Below are 15024 nucleotides of genomic sequence, written 5' to 3' on the forward strand. Positions count from 1 at the left end.
GAGTAAAATTGTTCTTTTTGGGTCCAAGGGCCACAGGCAGTTTATGAGACGACCCCCAAACTCTGAATTCAAGCCACAGTACACAGTGAAGACAGTGAAGCATGGAGGTGCAAGCATCATGATATGGGCATGTTTCTCCTACTATGGTGTTGGGCCTATTTATCGCATACCAGGGATCATGGATCAGTTTGCATATGTTAAAATACTTGAAGAGGTCATGTTGCCCTATGCTGAAGAGGACATGCCCTTGAAATGGTTGTTTCAACAAGACAATGACCCAAAACACACTAGTAAACGGGCAAAGTCTTGGTTCCAAACCAACAAAATTAATGTTATGGAGTGGCCAGCCCAATCTCCAGACCTTAATCCAATTGAGAACTTGTTGGGTGATATAAAAAATGCTGTTTCTGAAGCAAAACCAAGAAATGTGAATGAATTGTGGAATGTTGTTAAAGAATCATGGAGTGGAATAACAGTTGAGAGGTGCCACAAGTTGGTTGACTCCATGCCACACAGATGTCAAGCAGTTTTAAAAAACTGTGGTCATACAACTAAATATTAGTTTAGTGATTCACAGGATTGATAAATCCCAGAAAAAAAAAATGTTTGTACAAAATAGTTTTGAGTTTGTACAGTCAAAGGTTGACACTGCTATTTTTTTGAACACACCCCTTTCAACTAATTGCCCAATTGCACAGCCTTAAGAGCATGCATATCATGAATGCTGGGTCTTGTTTGTTTTCTGAGAATCTACTGAACCTACTGTAACTTGTTTGCCACGCAGCAACAAAAAATATACCAAAAACCTTGATTATTCTGGTTAGTCACATTGTACTGCTATTATTTTGAACAAGACTGTACACAGTTATCAGCTGAGTTTTGTTTAAAACCATTCTCAGTTAAACAAACATGTAACATAGCATTCCAGTTTCTACCTGATTGTTTGAGGCCATAGAGAGATTTCTCTAATTTGCATACCAGTTTTTCACCATTCTTAGATTTTTGTTCATAACCTTCCGGTTGTTCCATATATATTTCGTGGTCAATTTGTGCATGCAAATAAGCTGTCTCAACGTCCATTTGATGTAAGATCAAGTCTTCTTGTGCTGCTTTTTGCATAACCACTCTCACACTTGTCATATCTGCTGTGGGTGAGAATGTCTCATCATAGTCAGTCCCTTGTTTTTGACTGTAGCCTTTTGCGACAAACCTTGCTTTGTATTTTTCAGATCCATCAATGTCTCTCTTAATTGTGTAAACCCATCTGCCTCCAACAGTTTGTTTTCCTGGTGGCAACTGTGTACACTGCAAAAACCCGGGAGTTAAATTAACACTGCTCAGAGTTTATATAGGTCCACTCTCCAGAGTGTTAAAAAAGTAACACCGGAGAGAGTTAAAAGCTACAATCTGTGACTTTATTCTCTCTATCACCATCTCTGTTTGAAAACTGAAATTGCATTTTAGATCTTACTTGTAGAGTTATTTTCTTAACTTATGTTAAGATGTTGGCTGTTTTATTTAAAGTCACCATTATTGTGATTAGTGGTTGTTTTAATTGGACTCTTGAGTCTTAGTCTTAGCTCTTCAGCTTTTTTTGGCTGTTATAATTACATGTGTTAAAAACATGTTTTTGTGGCCAAAGAGGAGACACTAGTGCATTTCTGTGATTATAATGGTTGTTAAGATATACTTTCAAATAGCACTATTAAAAAATAATTTATTTAGTGGTTTCTTACTAGAAGTATTTATTTCTGTCAATAATATGATATTGTAGTATGAGATCCAGCCATCTCATTGCAGTTTTTCATTTTGAACCATTTTTAAACACTGACACTTACAGAATAACTGCAGTCTAATGTAGACACTTAAACATCAAGAATCAGAGTATGAATCACAATGATGGTGACAATAAAATGAAAAGCTTCGTGCTGCAATGCATGCTGGGTATCAACAAATTACAAATCTCATCCAGAACTCCCAGAATGCACTGCGGCATGAATAAATAATGAACTTTTTTACCATATTCTTTGTCACCATTGTTGAGATTCATACTTCAATTCTTGATGTCTTTGTATCTACGTTGTTCAGCGGTTAATGTTTTTGTGCACACTATCAAAATCCTTCAGAATGATAAACTGCTATGAGAGTTCTGCATCTTGAACTGTAGTAATTTGTTATTAAAAGAAAATGATGCTTCTGATGAGGGAGGAAAACTATACTAATAAATCTGTTCATTAAATAGTCATTAAATATATAAGTTTGAGATTTTGTTTCAACCATCAAAACTCAATCACACTACAACCTTTTCTTTGCTATAACAACATGTTTTAAACACACTAAGATATAGCAGTTAGAAAAAACTAACAAGCTAATAGTCAAGAGTAAAGTCAAACCAAAACAACCACAGATCACAACAATGGCGACCCCAAATGAAACAGCAAACATCTTAACATAAGTTAAGAAAATAACTCTACAAGTAAGATGTAAAATGCAATTTCAGTTTTCAAACAGAGATGGCGATAGAGAGAATAAAGTCACAGATTGTAGCTTTTAACTCTCTCCGGTGTTACTTTTTTAACACTCTGGGGAGTGGACCTATATAAACTCTGAGCAGTGTTAATTTAACTCCCGGGTTTTTGCAGTGTAAGTGTGAAGGTTTTGTTCTCCTCCAGCGATCGCATTTCTTTGTCCATTGCATCCTTCCAATGCTTTGATTTTGTTGATGTTATGGCGTCCTGGTAGGTTATTGGCATATCACATACAGCTCTATAACAAAAGTCTATGCATGTTTGCAGTTTGTCCTCCGCATTTTCAACCTTGAAATCCTGTAAATGAACTGGTCTCCTCCTCGTCCTTGGTGGGTTCCTTCTAATTACAGTCTCAGATGGTTTACCTGGCTGTGGAGGTTCAGTCTGTTTAGGCAAAGTCTCTGAAAAAATACTCTGAATGCCTTGATTTGGATTTTCTTCACTTTCATCAACATTTTTCTCTCTGCCAATGATCTTAGGAGTTATATCCACACATTCTGTGTAAGATTCAGATGTTTGTGTTTCCCTTTCTTTGGTTGTCCTAGTTGTGAACTTCACTAACCTGTGTTTTTGGACCTTTTCTGTGTTGGGGTAGTACACCAGGTAAGCCGGGCTGTTTTTATCATAGCCGATGAAAACGCCTTGTTCACATCTGGAGTCCAATTTGCCTTTCTCTTGTTTGTAAGCGAAACATGTTGGTCCAAATTTCTTCATTTTGGAAACATCTGGCTTTTTGCCTACGAACAGCTCGTATGGTGTTTTCTTTGTACGTCTATTGTAGCACCTGTTTCTCACATAGGCTGATGTTTGCATGGCGTAGTTCCACAAGTTATCTAACTCACTTTCTATCAGTAAGCATCTGCTCATGTCGTAGAGGGTTCTCCAACCTCTCTCCGCTGTGCCATTCTGGTGAGGTGAATAAGGTGCAGACGTCTCATGTCGGATCTTATTCTTTGTTAACAGGGCTTGAAAATCTCGACTCGTAAACTCAGTGCCATTGTCTGAACGAATACACTTGACTTCTCCATAGGGTGCTATGTCTGCTAGAAACTTTTCTGTAGCTTGTAGCGTGTCAGCTTTAGACTTCAGAAAGTACACTAAAATAGTACCCGAGTAGTCATCTGTAAAGGACTGTGCATATTTGTGTCCTTCTTTGCTCTGTATTGGCATAGGTCCGGCCAAGTCAGTGTGGATCAGTTCTAAGGGTTTCTTTGCCTTTCTGTCTGGCTCCCTGTTTCTTGTCTGAGTGAATTTTCCCTGTGTACACACTTCACATAACTGATTTGGTCTGGTTATGTTTCCTTTTATATCCATGCCTTTAACTACACCTTGTAACTTTTGTATATCTTCGTAGTTACAATGTCCAAACATTTCATGCCAGGTTTGTAAATCGTGACAAACTTTACATTGGTCAACATTCTCTTCAATAGTTGGCAAATAATACAAGTTTCCACTTTCATGAATCTCAAACCTGCTGCCGTCTTTAGTTACCATGTGACTGTTCCCTCTCTTGAAGGTGATTGTTGCTCCTCCATTTATTGCTCTCGCTACTGAGAAGATGTCATTTGGGTAGGAAGGCATGTATAGAGCGTCCCTCAGTTGTGCTCTGTGGTGTCGTCCAGCGCTGTCAAGGAAATAAACAACTGCTGTTCCTCTTTGTTGTGCCATTCCACTGCACTTTGTCCCGTCGGCTAGTTCTACTGAATGAGTCTCAGATTGAAAAGAGCTGTCAAAACTTTTGAACTTTTTGATGTCATTTACAATATGAGATGTCGCTCCAGCATCTACCATTATACATTTCTTCTTTACGTTGTCTTGCTGTCTTCCATATTCTGAGTGTTCAGCTTTGAAGACATGGTCTTGGTCACTGTCTTGTTCATCTGCAACCTTTCTAGCACCATCTTTCTATCCCTTTTTCTTGCATAGGAATTCTGCATGTGTACTATTTTTGCAATGATTACACCACACTCTTTTGTAGCATTTTCTTGCTTTATGTCCTTTCAATCCGCATTTATAACATGTCACATTGACATCTTCATCTTTTCTGTCTTTAGTGTGTGACTTGAAAGGGCCTCGTGATTCTCTCGTGTGTGCTTTCATCACATTATCTGTGGCTTCTGTGCTTTTCATTTTCTCCGCCTCCTCGTAAATCCGTAATCTTCTTTTAAAGTCAATAAACGTAACGTCGTCTTCATTTTGCGTTATGTGTATTGCTAGCGGTTTAAAAGAGTCTGGTAATCCGCGGAGAATCATAGCTATGGTAAGCCCGTCACTCATGGTTTCTCCTGCATCTCTCAGGGCAGTGATGAGGTTCTCTGCTCTTATTAAGTAATCGGTGACACTCTCGTTGTCCGTCATGCGTAGCTGAGTTAATGATGTGTACATATTTATTATGCGTGGCTTACTTTTTCCTGAATAATGCTCTTTCAGTATTTTTAGGGCTTCCCGGCCATCATCAGCAGCTTCATGTCTTATCAGTGATAGGCTTTTGTCATCTATCAGTCTTATTAACTCCGCATAGCAATCAACATTTTTTCGTATATCTTCGGCTAGCTGTTCTGCGTAAGCACCAGCGGGCTCATGCAAAATAGTCTGTTTTAACTTTAGAGTATGTAAATAGCCAAGGAATCTTGTTTCCCAAAGGTCATATTTATCTTCGCATCCGTCAAACAAAAGCTGCGGTGCTAGACCTCCGGTCATCCTGGTTGCCATTTTGTAAACTCTTTACTTTTACCAATGTGCTTTCTTCGTTAAGCTTAATAACGCGTAATACGTCGCGTAACAGACTTACTCAAGATGTTCGCTTGTTTTCTCTCCTGGGCCCATAACCTGTTGAACTCCGAGTGCGCAGTTTTATCATAACTCGTGTGAAAACAAACAAACGTTACACCATCTCATCACTTCAGCATCCACTGCTTTATTTTTCTCACATGGCAGAAGAACATGCCTGGACTTGGTTACAGCGTAAACACGTAGCGCCGTAATGACGTAACAACATGATGTCATCACGCATAAGCGCAATACAATGACAAGAGTGCAATACTTTAACAGCATGGCATGAGATGATATCAAAATAAAAGTCAGAACAGAACAGGGTGTCAAAATAAAAGACCTAATAACAAAACAAACAGTACACCAGACATAAACCCTTACAAAGGTTCACTTTTGGGTTGTGATTGGTCCACCTAAACCTCTCCCGTCAGACATTTCTTCTTTGGCATTTCCACTTGGAATGGTAAGAACAAAGATGGGCCAAGTTGCGAGCGATTAAACTGTCTATTAACCTCCATCACTCCTGGTCTTTCTCAAATCATACACAACAAGCTCTTGCTTCTCCTTGTTTTGTTTGTGGGTGCTACAGCTCTATACGTTGGCTTTCATATATACTTCGGCGTTTTTGTTCGCGTTGACGTGCACTTACACATGCAGACCACTACTAGTATCAACGGCAGCATTCACACATAATCTACAGTAGCAGTGCAACAGCAAAAAAGATTCTGCGTGATCTGCTTCAACATCACCCTGTTCAAAAAACAGAAAAACTACTGGCCAAACATTGAAAGACTAAATAAAACGAGTTAAATTTAACACAATTGACAAGACAATCAATTAGAAGCCAATAAGAGACAATAGCAAAAGTATCAGCATGAGGTCAGTTTGAGCACATAGTAACCATTATAGAATAACTCATCTCCTGCCTGAAGTCATATTAAAGTAAAAATAATATAACATCAGATTGCTTTCATATGATGTAACATGTCTCTGTTTAATCTGTTTAAGTTTCTGTGAGGTCAGTGAAGCTAGATCATCATATGCTCAAGTCTGGTGTTTAGAAAAATGAGCTGGTTTAATACTACTACTAATAAGAAGAAGAAAAAAGAAACATAGACATTTATTGAAATATATAAAAATATAATATCAGTTAAAAACAATATTTTTATACCTAAGTTCACATTTTTCCATGTAGGCACTCGCCTTCTCTTGCTGCTTGAAACAGTTACGCACCGTGGCTCAGTGGTTCATGTAGGTTGTCTACAAATCGGAAGGTTGGTGGTTTAATCCTCGGTTCCACCTGACCAAGTGTTGAGGTGTCCATGAGCAAGACACCAAACCCCAGCTGCTCCAGACGAGCTGGATGGTGCCTTGCATGGCTGACACCACCGTCGGTGTATGAATGTGTTAGTGAATGGGTGAATGTGAGGTAAAAATTGTAAAGTGCTTTGGATGGCCATGGGTCTGTTAAAAGTGCTATATAAATGCAGTCCATTTACCACCGTCGCTAAAGTATGAGCCAAACCAACAACACAATAACACCTACAAGAGGATGCTTGAGTTCAGAAAGAGAAAGTCCTGAGAAAAAAACCAATCATTAATATTTTACTTTTTTACTAATTCATTATTATATCAGTCTGTGTCTCATTGGGTAACTTTTATCACAAACCATCTTACCTGAACATTTCTGATCAACATTGTTGACTTGTTGAGTTTGGTGTTTGATGGGATTGTTTACCACACAGCTGTATGTGTTTGTATCCTGATAATCCACCTCCAGAGGTAAAGAAAGTTTGTTGTTTGGATCAGGCTCACTGATGCTGGACAATAAACTGTTTCCTTTGTACCAGGAGAGACACAAATCTCTCCCATACAACACTGAACACAATAACACACATTTTGAGCTTGATGATCTTCCTGATGAAGATTTTCTGGCGATGACAGGATCCGACAGAGGAGCTGAAAATACGTAAGACACAATTAATAAAAATTGAATAAAGATTCAAAATCACTTAAAAATTCTACACAATATATAAACCTTTTAATTTTAGGGAAAACACATTTTATTCACCATAGACAATAACACTGAATCTCTTGTACTTGGTGTATGTTTTCCTGAAGATCTGTAGTTTATAAAGTCCAGTGTGTTTGATTAAGATGTTTGTGATAGTGAGAGATCCAGTTTGACTGTCCAGCTTTAGTCTGTCTCCAAAAATCTCCTTCATGTTGTACCAAATGTCTTTCATATGTATTTGAGCTATTCGAGCCTCTTGAGGTTCAAACATCCACAATATCAGATCATCTCTCTGTATTTGAGTAATATCAGTGTATAGAGTAACAGATTCTCCCTCCATCACTGACAATGACTGCACTTCATCTGGCTTCATTTCATCACTAACAAAATCACCTAAAACACAGAAACATGTAATAGAAACCAAGTTACTAAAAATCGAAAGTTATCGAAAATGATGTTATTTAGGTAGACTAGACAAATCTGTAGTAAATTAGGTAACATTGTTTTTGAACCTCAAGTTTCAGGTTTTTTATTGTCATATTTACTTAGTAAAATTACATTTTTACTTTGGCTTCACATCAAAAGAAAGACAAATTACAGACAAATAAACTATATTTAAAATAAATCAATTTTAAGAACCTATATGCAATTAAACCTAAAATACATTTTTTTTTGGTTCTCAAAAGTGCAAATCTATTACACTTGGATGGAGAGTCAAAAAGGATGTTAATTACTGTATACTTGAAAAAATCTGTAGAAATTACAGTATTACTGGCAGCAGTTTGCCAGTAACTTCCTGTAGATTCAAGTTGATGTTATTTACTGGCAAGAGTTTGTTCAAAGATAAATAAAAATTAAACATTAACAAAACGTTATCTTTACAAGAAAGACTCAAGAAAACTTTACAAGAAAACTCAAAACCTACTTGTTTTCCTTGGCTTACAAGTGTAGTTGATTAAACACTTATATTCAGTGATTACTTTTTTATGATATCATTGAATCGCAAGACTTAGACTTTCATACTAATTAACATAGTAACAGTTATAGGAGGATCTTTGTTGACATCTTTGTACGCATGCGCGAGTGGTTGTGTGGCAACAAAACAAACAGTATGGCTGGCTGTAAAGACGCGACGAGCACTTTCAAGAGAGTTAGCGGGCAAAATCACAATATATAAGCACTTTAACATCTGAAGACCGGAGAAGGTTTGGAGAGAAGCTCAAAATTTGTATTGGTGACAAAATCAAAGTTATTCAAAGCTCATATGAGATCTGGGTAGAGGTGTAAAATCCATGTGCCATGAGTAAAAGTCCTCTCCAGTATTTTGTTCCCATTGCCTGGATTTGCTAATTAGCACAGTTTTTCAGCAGGAGGTGACCTCCTGACTCGTTGGTGTTTTAAGCCCTCAACGAAGCCTTCAAGGCAGCGCTGCCTGGCACTCCCCGTGTCCCGAGCATTTGAGCCAATCACAGCTCTGGTGCTAGATATCAAGCCTTCCACCAGCATCTGGCAGATTGAGCTCACCGTTGGTCAGGTGAGTAGCGCAGATATGTTAAGACAGGAATGCGACTGTATTTGAGTTCAGCTCGAAATGATTCGAGCGTGTAAGTGACGTGTTTCTGCGCTTTCACGTGTCTGTGGCACAACTATCTTTTTTGTGCCAGTTTCACGCATTGCTTGCTCAATTGTTTTTCCTATTTTCTTAACATTGTCGCTTGGGATTGAGGTTAGAACAACTTTCTGTTATATAAAATGACATCCTCACCCTATAAACATAAAACCATTGCTTAAAATGATGTCTGCATGCATGCCAAACCCAACTTTATCCTCACAAAAAAACTATTTACTAGTTATTTATACAAAAACCACAAATGTAACCCTAATCCCAAACGACATTAACTTGAAAAAAAGCGAATAATATGTGAAACTGGCACAATTAAGAAAGTCACGCCACAGACATGTGAAAACACGTGAACACATCACTTAAACGCTCGAAACATTTCAAGCTGAATTCAAAAACAGTCACATTCCTATCTTAACATATCTGCACTACTCACCTGACCAATGGTGAGCTCAAACTGCCAGAAGCTGGTGAAAGGCTCAATATCTAGCACCAGTGCTGTGATTGGCTGAAATGCTCGGGGCACGGGGAGTGCTTGCCAGGCAGCACTGCCTTGAAAAGGCTTCGTTGAGGGCTTAAAACACCAACGAGTCAGGAGGTCACCTCCTGCTGAAAAACTGTGCTGATTAGCAAATCCAGGTGATTGAAACAAAATACTGGAGAGGACTTTTACTCATGGCACATGAGCTTTGAATAACTTTGATTTTGTCATCAATACAAATTTTGAGCTTCTCTCCAAATCTTCTCCGGTCTTCAGATGTTAAAGTGCTTATATTTTGAACCATCTTTTTCTCTAAATCCTCCTCCAAACGTGCAAAACAATGAAATTTCAGGTATCTAGTGGTGTTTCCTGCCACACGATTGCCATGATGCAACACGACAAACATAAACAATAACGTCACAAAAGATCCACCTATAGACTTCATTTCTTTCATCTTTCTCTGCTTTAACAGATGTGTTTTACAAACACACTGCCACAATGAGCAGAAAACTTCAAACACTAAACTTCAAGACCCAAGTACCCAACTAAAGGAAACACTAATCAGAGCAATGGTGACTTACTTTATTAACCAGATTTTCAGCAGTTCTTTAGAAGTTAAACCTATCATCCATGTAACTCTGCAAGCAAGTTGTAATTTTAGTTATCAAACAGAGATGATGATAGTGTTTATTTAACTATGGGGATTTCATCTATTGCATTTAATAATTTGGCTTTCTTCCTCATTTTAGTATTACTTTCTCCAGAAAAAGAGTCAACAAAATAAAACAGTTAAGACAGGAACAGTTCCAAAATTGAGTTGATTTGACACGGAATGACCAGCAGGTGTTCACCATTAATAACTCAATCACTTAATTATCTTATTAACTTTAACACTGATTTTGTGTTTTTTTAACACCAATCTTGGTGTGGATTATATAAACACCAAGCAGTGTTAATTTAACACTGGGGATTTTGCTGTGTAGCATTAATTAACATTGGCCAAATTTGACTCGTGGGTTCTCCAGGGTTAATGTTCATTTTTCTGTTAATAAACTGTTGATAATAAATTAAATAAATATAAATCTACAGTAAGTTACTGGCAAACAGCTTTAGGAATTTATAAAGCAGTGGTTCCCAAAGTAGGGGTTCGGACCCACAGGGGTCACGAGACAGCAAGGGGGGAGGGGGTCGCGAGATAATTTTCAAAAGTCAAATAATTTTTTCCAATAATTAAAAATAACATATTTTTATCCATAATTGTAACAACAGGTAAATATTGTAGTTTAATTAAAAATAAAATGCCATGAGCTGTTCAATTTACATTACCCTCAAGCAGATCAGTTTACATCACCACGTTAAACATTCTGACATGTGCAAGTAGATCTTTTTTATGCTGTATAAGTTTATGCTATTTTTTGTTGAAATGAAACATTTTATTTTTTTTAGTACACTATAGGATATATTCATCCTAAAAATATTTTATTTGTACATTTCTTGTGTAAATGCAATCACACTTACCGCTTAAGAAAAAATGAGATATGAACACGATGTTTTTAAACCAATTCATTGTAGTTTGACCGAACTCCTGAAATCACACAAGATGACTTAATACGATGAAACAAACATAATCTTACCAAAACTCCCAAAATAGCAAAAAAGGTCTACTTTGTCTAAAAAACAGCCTGTTTACTGATGAGAAAACCTGCAAGAATGTCACCTGCACAAGTACTGACAAATAGATAAGAAAAACACCAGGAGCCTAAAGGCAGAAAATGAGAATGAAGGGCGTGTATTAACTCGTCCATAAGAGTTTCAGATCATTTGTGTGTTTAGCTTAGATAGATTGCATTGGTTTTAAAGTATATTCACAATATTTTTAAACGTAATTTATCAATGTGTGACACTACACTGTATTTAAATCTTAAAGTTACAAGATCAGAAAGGAGAAGCCTTATTATTTTTAAATGAGCTGCACAAGACCAATTTTTAAAGGCATAATAAACTGCGATTTAGAAAAAGACCATAACTACAGATCTAATGTACCCATTTACTCTAGCATTTGAACATGTTATATGTTCAGTAACATATGTTCAAACTTTCAACACAATAATGAAAATATATTTGAATCATAGTTAGACCTAGGAAAGGGTTAACCTCAACACATTCCTTGACCTACATATCATAAATGATCTAACATGGATTGTAACACTCCCTCACTCAGCAGATGGTTTTCTTACTGAGGAAGCTTAAGAAAAAAGTACCTTCTCTGGTTCTGAACTGTTACAGGAGCACAATAGAAAGCGTTCGTAGTACTGTATTACAGTGTAGTATGCCAGGGGCACAACACAAAAAACCTCACCCCCCCAAAAAAAAAAAACCAGATGGAGCAACAAAAAGCTGTTCCCTCTTTACCAACTTGTTGCTACAGAAATGAACTGAACATTTTACAATACCAGAAAAATATCAAGAAATTTATTTCTATATATACACATTGTCTTCTGGACAATATTTGTTTGTACCACATTACTTACACTGCACATTAACATAATAAAATGTAATAAGTATGATTAAATGTACTTAAATATTTTAATAAGGGCCGGGACTTTAACGCGTTAATTAAGATAAATTAATTACACAAAAAATAACGCGTTAAACATTTTTAATGCATTTTAATAGCACTTATTTTTGCACCGCGGAACATTTCTCATTGGATGAGTTTCGGCGGACCGATTATACTGGAGCACCAACTAGCGTTCATGACTTCAGACAACAACAAACCACAGTGAGTGAACATGAACAAAGAGGCTGATGAGATTGCTTTGGTTGGCCCCGTTGATGGGAATGTTTTTATAAAAAACGAACGAATGTAAGCGTCGACAAGAGCATGGTTGTGTGTAAGCTATGCAACAAGGAATTCACATATCACCGCAGCACATCGAGCCTCAAGTATCATCCCAATGCAAAACATATAGCAGCTAGTGTGGACATTAGCCCGACTCTGACTACAACGACTTGGTTGAACAAAAATAAACAATATTTTGTTGCTTAAGCTTATGTATTCAGTCATTATTCATGGTACACTCTTAGAACGAATGTGTTAAAAACAACACATTAGTGTTGATTCTGGGACAACACACTAATTGCGTCGTCCTGGAATCCACCCATCTCTGTGTTATTATTAAAACAACACATTTTGTGTTACTTTTAACACAACATGTGTTATACTTGAACACAAAATCAACACAAAATGACACATAATGTGTTAAAATTACACATAATGTGTTAAAAGCTTACCGTTCAATGATGTGTAAAAAAATTAACACATCCTTTCTAAGAGTGATACTAAAAATCCATGTAAAAAATTACTTCTTAATGTTCTCAGGTCAAATATTTATATGTGATTAAAATGCGATTAATTTCGATTAATTAATTACAAAGCCTCTAATTAATTAGATTAATTTTTTTAATCGAGTCCCGGCCCTAGTTTTAATTAAAACATACATTTTCGAAGACAAAAAAGAAATCAGTATTTTTCTACTGTAAATGTAATAAAATACATTTTTGTAACATTACAGTATAATATTATGCAAAATACAATCCACGACCGTTGCACGGTGGATGAAAGGCTTGTCTGAAACGTGGCCAATAGCCAATTACAATGGCCGCAACCTATGCTCCGGTTTTCAGTAAATGTAATTGGCTGGCTCTGCCTAGGTTATTTGCATAAGGCGATCTGATTGGCTGACGCACGTGTTGCCGCTTGAAATGTTCAACTTCTGCCGCGAGCAACGGCACTGATAACGCTTACGCCCCGTGTGAATGCACCGTAAAAGGATCCACTTTTACTTTCACTTTCATTTTGCTACACAACACTGCACTCTAGTGGTTTTAAAGCTCAACGCTGCAAAAAAAAGACTGCCTTAAACTGCCAATCTCCTATAAGACGATCTGAAAATTTCTAAAAGCTGACAAAGTTGCAGCACAAACTTGATAATATTGTGAACATTAATCATATTAATAATTGAATTGGTTGCATGCAAAATCTATTTAGCTCAAAAACTGAGGGGGCACGTGCCTCTGATCCTAATTATTATTTAAGATTTATTGTTAGTTCAAAAATATTACCCAACTATCATTATTGTAAACTATTTTACTGTAAATACAGCTCAATGCATGCAAGTACCATTAAAAAAAAACAAATAAATAATTTTATTACAAAACAAAGACTGAAAGCATAAGAAATCTTACATTATGAGATTAAAACACAAAGCTTGCATCAGCAGTAGAGACAGATGTAATATGAGCAAATGTTTTTACAGAGTCATGGGAACAGGCTTCCCATGAAAATCATGACAGTTGGAAAACAAAGATTAAATGACAGTGGCAAATACTAGGGTGTAATTTACTTCAAAATGTTTTGTGCTCAAAATGTACACTTCAAAGAGATAAAACAGTTGTTGATTTTACCAAATGTCTATTTAATAGCACACTTCCACAAAATATTGGTCAAAGTTTTGGAAACTAAACCAATTGGAGTAAAGCACAGACAGGAGTTTGACATTTACATTTAATAATTCTGCAGATGTGTTTGTTTTTCAAAGCAATTTGCAAATTAGAACTGCATCACAAAAGATTGTTTGTTATTAATAGAATGCAGTTTTGCTTCCCTGTGTCTGCCCTTCTGTCGTCATTAAAACAACAAACTAAAATGACATATATCATACCAGTCCACCTAAAAGCATCCAGTCTTAGGAAATGCAAATATTTAAAGGGGACATATTATGAAAATCTGACTTTTTCCATGTTTAAGTGCTATAATTGTGTCCCCAGTGCTTCTATCAACCTGGAAAATGTGAAAAAGATCAACCCAGTAACTTAGTTTTGGTAAACCATTTTCTGCAAGCATGTGAAAAAATAGGTCATTGTAATTTGGCTCCTATTGTGATGTCAGAATAAGGTAATACCGCCCCCTTTATCTGCACTATCCAACCACAGCACAACCATTTAGTACGGAGAGAAAGAGAGAGAGAGAAAATAATTCACAGCACAAGTGAGTTTCAATTGCAACAAACTACCATCATTGTGATCAGTGTTTGCACTTCATCCGCTCATTTGCATTTTAAATGACACACCCAAAACGGCACACTTTTGCTCAGACCTAGATTAAGACTTAGTTTACATCTCTAAAAAAATCTCATATTATGTCCCCTTTAATTACAGTGGGGCAAAAAAGTATTTAGTCAGCTACCAATTGTTCAAGTTCTCACACTTAAAAAGATGAGAGAGGCCTGTAATTTTTGTCAAAGGTACACGTCAACTATGAGAGACAAAATGAGAAAAAAAATCCAGAAAATCACATTGTCTGATTTTTTAAGAATTTATTTGTAAATTATGGTGAAAAATAAGTATTTGGTCAATAACAAAAGTTTATGTCAATACTTTGTTATATACCCTTTGTTGGCAATGACAGAGATCAAACGTTTTCTGTAAGTCTCCACAAGGTTTTTACATATTGTTGCTGGTAGTTTGGCCCATTCCTCCATGCACATCTCCTCTAGAGCAGTGATGTTTTAGGGCTGTCGCTGGGCAACTCAGATTTTCAACTCCC

This window comes from Misgurnus anguillicaudatus, chromosome 23 (genome assembly GCF_027580225.2).
Source record: "Misgurnus anguillicaudatus chromosome 23, ASM2758022v2, whole genome shotgun sequence".
In the NCBI taxonomy this organism is placed as follows: domain Eukaryota; kingdom Metazoa; phylum Chordata; class Actinopteri; order Cypriniformes; family Cobitidae; genus Misgurnus; species Misgurnus anguillicaudatus.